We start from the raw sequence: 6,828 nt of genomic DNA on the forward strand, positions 1-6,828 counted from the left end.
GCTAGGCTGTGAAACAAATAGCCTTCACAATCATCTAAAGAAAAGCTATGTCCAAGCTCAGGGCAAGGCAACAAACAAGGAGATGGGGGCCGAGTTCCCTTTCCTTCCATAACCAACAACTTGCTTGTAACTAACAGAACTTATTACTGTGTTTTCTAGCATTGGTTCTTCCCTCAAATACCAAGATTCTGGTAAAATCACACACACATACACACACACACACCCCATAGGGAGCACAACCTGAATGATATTTCCTCTAACAGCTGGTGAAATCCTTGATTCATAACAGTGTTTTAGACACTCAAAGCTCTTCCACAGTCCCATTCCCCCATTCTAAAGATGATCATCAGCTCCCAGAGGACTACAGCCCCGTGTCCATGCCGAGCAGGGAGGATTGGCTTCTAGCAGCCGTCGTAACGTCCTTGTCTACTACTGTCTTCCGGTTTGGTTTCCATTTGTTTTTTTTTTTTTTTCCTTCTAATTATGAGACACGTTTTTGTATTTCTCTGCATGCCTGGTTCTTTTTGATTGGATAAACACTGCAATTTTCCTTTCTGGTTGCTAGATATTTGCATTCTTATAAATATTATTGCGCTTGGTTCTGTGACATGCTAAGTTACTGGGAAATGGTCTGATCCTTTTGGATGCTACATTGAAGCTGTCTGGTGGCTCAGTGCAGCTCTGACTGCCCCCTGCGTTTGTGCTATGTGAGCATTCGTGCGAGGTTCTCTACCTAATGTCCCCGCATGATGAGGTTTCCCACTGTGACTGCTGGAAATAGAGCAGCCCTGTGCGAACTCCATTGATCGCTTCCTCTAATTTTTGAGTAGTTACTTCCCAGCCTCTGGTGTTTTGCTTTCATGCTTGAACGACTTGATCCTCGCGTGAAGAGTTGAGGAGGGCCGCCTGCAGATTTCTGGGGTCCTGTCGGGAGCAGGTCTCTCACCTGTGGTCCCCTGTGAACTCCGATCGGCACAGTGTCCTCACGGAGTCCTCAAACTTGCAGCCTGGGTCTCCACCTGCGTCCCGCTTTCCGCTCCGCATCTGAACCTTCCCTCCGGGCAGTCAGCTCAGGGACCACGGTCCTTTACTGCTCGTGGACGACATCTTGACCACGATTCCTCATGTATTTTGTCTCCCTTTATGGTTATTTTAGGCAGGAGGGTAAATTTGGTTTTTACAACTTCTTCTTGGTCATATAGAAATCTGTGCTTACCTCTGCTTTAATGTCATCAGATCACTTGTAAGAGTTTCCTTGAACAATCACTGACTATTGTGAAGGGAAATGAGGAGAATCTATTATAATGTAAAAATTTCTAAAGTGCTCAATGACCCCCAAACCCTACTTGTCTGTATATACCATACATCTTTTTTTTTTTAAAGATTTTATTTATTTATTTGAGGGAGAGAAAGAGAGAGTGTATGGGGGGGAGAAGCAGACTCCCTGCTGAGCACGAGGTCTGATGCAGGACTCGATCCCAGGACTCCAGGATCATGACCTGAGCCGCAGGCAGACACGTCACCAACTGAGCCACCCAGGCACCCCTGTATCATTAAATGAACCAAGTTAAAAATAAATTACCTCAAGTGTATCTCATACCCAGAGTAAATTATAAGATTTCCAGCAATTATCTTATAAACATAATCAGTTGCAGCCTTCCAAATTTTGATTCAAACTCATCTAAAAATTAATATTTCATCTCGATAGCAGACAATCTTTGAGAAGTCTGCAAAGAGGATACTGTACCATAAATGAGTTGAGACAAAGACACATTCAGATTCTCTGAACTATAAGTTCCTTGAGCTATATATCATTTGTGAAGTCCCCATTTTCCCCTAAATTGCAAGAATTTGGTTTCTCCAAAAAAGTGCTGGGTACTACTCCTCAGGCTTTATAGCCAAATACACTTTTTTTTTTTTTGCCATGTCACTTTCACCCTCATTTTAAGTTATTTCCCTCTTAAATGAACCCATTTAGCCTTGAAAGAGGTCATTCAGAGGTGAGCCCAGGTTGCCCAGTGAGCTGGCACTGGGCAGCCACGTTCCAACTCCCTCTTCTGCCGTTGGAATGTACATTCCACCCACTGTTCCCACGGGAGGAGCCCTTTCCTGGGACAAAGCCTGGAGAGAGTAATGTGTTCCTGATCATGTGGGAGTGACGTGACTGAACCACATTGTTCAAGATTCTGGAGGGCTGGTGCAGAAATCGGCTGGTCTCGAAGCCTCCCAAGACAAGCCCCCTACCTAAGCTCCCTTGCTCATTACATCTGCCACCCACCAGTACCAAGGGGTCTGCTTCTTTCTTTGATCTCTCCCGCCCCCTGTGAACGGGAAGCCAGTTGCCAGTGTCGCCCCCCAGCCCCACCCCTTGAGGCTGCCAGCCCATATCAACCCACTTGAGTTACCATGGAGACACTGCTGTGATTTGTGTATGCACAACTTATTGACAAAAAGATGAGGTTTGGGGAACTTCATAGGAGATGTAGTGGCCTTTGAGACCACATATGTGGTATGAAATCTATTTAAAATCGAGTCGTCCATGAAAGTGTTTACGATCTTGTAAATATAAGAATGATCTGGAAACATTTTTTTTTTTTTTTTAACTTGAGCACAGTTAACACACAATGCTTCGGTTGACACATTGACACACAATGGTTCGGTTGGACCACTCAGTGATTTGACAAGTCTACACATTACGCTATGTTCACCACAAGTGGAACAACATTTTAATTTGGAAATATTTTTACTTTAGAGCGTGATTTTTTTTTAAAGATTTTTTTTTTTAATTTATTTGACAGAGAGGGACACACAGAGAGAGGAAACACAACAGGGAGAGTGGGAGAGGGAAAAGCAAGCTTCCCACTGAGCAGACAGCTTGACACGGGGCTTGATCTGAGGACCCCTGGGATCATGACCTGAGCCGAAGGCAGAGGCTTAAGGACTGAGCCACCCAGATGCCCCTAGAGCATGACTTGTTAATCTAAGTATATTTCACCGTTAACTTACCATTACCCATCACTTTGCCTTCTCACACCTTTTGGATTCAAGCAGTCTGTATAGGGGAATTATTGGTGTTACTGAAAACCCCCGAGGCAAAGAAGCTAACAGTGTATTTTTGTTAAATTCTCTTCTGAAACAATGTTTAGCATTGCTACATACTGCACAGTTTACATTAAAACTACTTCGGTTCCATCAAAGGGCCTCACCCTGAGATAGGTTTCACTTAATCAAACAAAGGACAGATTGCTTTCCTCGTGTTAGCATCACGCTTTTTGACCTGCGACCCCATGGATGTGTTTATCCGAGGAGCTCTGCAGTCCCGGTAAGGATTCGTCTCATAAGGTTACACCAGCTCCTTACCCTCAGGGTCCTCCCTCTACCCTACATACTCCTGGGGAAGGCTTAGTCCCTTCCAGGCTTTAAGGTCACACAGACTTTGATTCCAATTTAATTACTCCTCTTTTCATTGAGACTCTTTAGATGCTGACCTAAAATGAAATGCATTTCTGGACATAAGACTCTGAGCCTTGTTTCCATTTCTAGTAAAACTTTCTTCCCAGATCAGTACCATCACACTGAAACTGATCCCATGTCCAACTTTATGAAGTCAGCTTAAAGGCTGACGCCATATTCATTCTGCCCTGACACTGGTTGTTGCTAATCTACACAGGACAGACAGCGTGGCCCTTTGCCATTTCTCATTAGTGTTAGCTAAATACTTTTAAAGTTATGATTCAATGACCAGGATAAGATCATGGAACCTTATTACAATTCCAACAGTTCTAAATATATATATATATATATATATATATATATATATATATATATATAGAGAGAGAGAGAGAGAGAGACTTTATTATTGCAATAAACACTTTCAAAAAGCTGGATCTGACAGACCTAGAGATTTATGTAATTATTACGGTACTTCAAGCTAATTAGACAAGGTAAGACATTCATTGAAGCTGTTTTAATTAATAGTATTTACTAATAGCCAAAACAGCTTTTAGTTTCTCCTTGTGGGTTTTTAAAAAATTCTTACAGCGTTTAAACTTTGTTCAACAAGATACATTGTTTCTGATCATTACCATCTTATATTCAAATTTTATATTTACATTGATACTTATATATAAAAATCTTGTATTCAACTCTTATATTCAAATTTCTCTTCTGGAATTTAAAAGGCAAACATTTTCTATATTTATTCTTAAATATCTCGAGTTCTCCTGCCCCAGCCAGCCTCCGCCATGATCTTAGGGTGTTAGATAACCTTAGAAGTTCGTCCATGAGGGTCTCTCCGATCTTTTTCCAGACCCTGCATAGGGATCTCCGGCACTTAAATGTACTCTCCTTGCGCTCTCTGGTCAGGTCAGAAACCCGAGAAACTGCCGAAGTGGAGACGCAGGAAGGGAACGCCCGGACGTGACAGTGCAGTTGCTAGGGCGCACGACTGCGAAGGGAAAGTCCCGGGTAGAGGAGCGGCCTCCGAGGAGGTGGTTCTCAGGGGAACCGGAGGGGCAGCAGGGGAGGGTCGTTTTAGGAAAGCTGCCACAGAAGGAAAAGTAAAGGGACCCAGCAGAGCTGTCTGGGCATTCTGCTCCCTTCCGGAGTCCGCTTCCTCCTTCTAATGCAGCGGTGAAAAAAAGCGAGCAGGTGCGGTCTCCGGCGGCTTGTCCGTGGTTACTGTCTTAGGGAAGAGTATCATCCTCCTATAAAAAGCAAAACAAGGGGCGCCTGGGTGGCTCAGTGGGTTAAGCCTCTGCCTTCGGCTCAGGTCATGATCTCCGGGTCCTGGGATCAAGCCCCACATGGGGCTCTCTGCTCCGCGGGGAGCCTGCTTCCTTCTCTCTCTCTGCCTGTCTCTCTGCCTACTTGTGATCTCTGTCAAATAAATAAATAAAATCTTTAAAAAACAAAAAACAAAAAAACCCTCTTACTTTCATGCTAGCTGAAATGTCTTAGCAACAAATTCTTTTCTTCCAAAAATAAAAAGAACATATTTAACAACAGAAATGTTTGGGAGACTTGGAATTAACACATGACAGGCAATTCCTGGTAATCAGCGTGAGTGAAGACAATGGCTTTTCCATGCGTTGCAAAGTCATGAGGCACCTCAAGGGGAGGTGAGGAAGAAAAGGTTCCACTGGACAACGGTGGAGAGCCGGACAAAGACTGGAAACTCCCAAACCCCCACGTTTTCTGATCCTTTGATTTTCTGTTCTTTCAAAATCAGGAGACCGGGGCGGGTAGAAATTCCTCCTGAAAGCATTTCACAGCCATGGGACTCGTGGAAAAACCATCTCCTGCCCGGGGGCCGGCGGGATTCTCAACCAGGGTCAGGCCTCTCTTAACTGTGCTTAAACCTCAACTGTGGAGGCCACTTTGCAACTGAGATCCTGTTTGTTCCAAAGTCAAAATCTCTGTAATCAGTCATTTGGTTTTGTTTCAAACCCTTTGTGTACATGCCATCACCTCTGGGCATTTCAGACATTTTTCTGTACTAGGCTACATTTGCCTAGGAAAACGAGGCAATGTTTCAAATAAATCTCTAGAGACCAAAGGGGTTTGTTTGTGTTAGCCACTCACGTGGTTGTTCTTCATTCCCACTTTATTAGAAAATTGCTAAGAATAAAAGGAAAATATTATTGATCTCTGAAAACACCATGTTCAAAACTTGACTTTTAACAATTACATCTTATGTCTTTAACAAGACCAAGGACAACTGTGATGTGTGGTTATTATATTACTCAAGAGTCTCTGTTTGCTCCCATCATAAAATGCATTTAAAAATCTTTATAATGTGCATATATATGGGTATCTATGATTTAGACATATAATGTACACTTAAATGTAACTTTCTTATGAATAGTATTTTGATGTACCTAGTTATCTTTACTTATTCTTCTCTTTCTGAAAGGGCATTACGATAGCTTATAAGGAGAAAGATTATAAAGCAGAAAGAGATGAGTAGGGTTAAAGTAAAGGCAAAAGCAAAACAGAGGCCAAGCCATAAAATGACAGAAGTAATTGGTGTGCAGCCCTGTGTGTTATGAAGTCGAACAGAACGGCATCTGTCATAAATAAAAGATTACTAATACCATGAACATGAGTGGCCGCTAGAATTGGACCTCACAGTTGTTTCAATCCAAGCACTAAAAGCAAAAGCAAATATAATCTATTTCGACATTCGCCGTTTTCAGAAGATAACATCTGTAGTCTCCACTATGGAGAAGGCACCTTTCCTTTTTTGTCATTGTGGTCTGGAAAAACTATCCCCCATGGGCGGTTTATTTGGAGACACATGTAACTTCATTGTCAGGAGTCAGTGTTTCGAGAATGATGGGCGCTCATTTTACCTGTTAGGATACACAGGTTTAGACAGCTTCAACCATTTCCAAGCCTGGAAAAACAAAGTCACAATGGGTGCCTGTTACTAATAGCTTACGAATCACTTTCATATACGACAGGTCCTTTAATCTTAGCATTCTTGGAAAACTAGGATGATTATCTGTCCCATTTGATGCCTGAGTTTAGTGGGTTTGAGCCATTGGCCTGATGAGATGAGGGAAAGATCCAGGACTCCAAGTCAGATCCCGCCTTCCACACTGTACGATCTCTATTTTTGCCACTCCTGAATTGGAGGGAAAAAAGTATACTTTTATGCTAAACTTATCCCTTACATTTGCATTTATGTTAAAAAGTTTTTCTTCTGAATTTTGGTCAGAGGTGAGTGTATCTCCAGGCATTGAGAAGAATTTCATAAACATAGGAGCTCAAGAAAGTTTTGAGCATGGGAAGTTAGGTGAGCATCTCCTGTCCACTGAGGTGATT

Source organism: Lontra canadensis, unplaced genomic scaffold (genome assembly GCF_010015895.1).
Source record: "Lontra canadensis isolate GAN:19392208 unplaced genomic scaffold, GSC_riverotter_1.0 scaffold73, whole genome shotgun sequence".
Classification (NCBI taxonomy): domain Eukaryota; kingdom Metazoa; phylum Chordata; class Mammalia; order Carnivora; family Mustelidae; genus Lontra; species Lontra canadensis.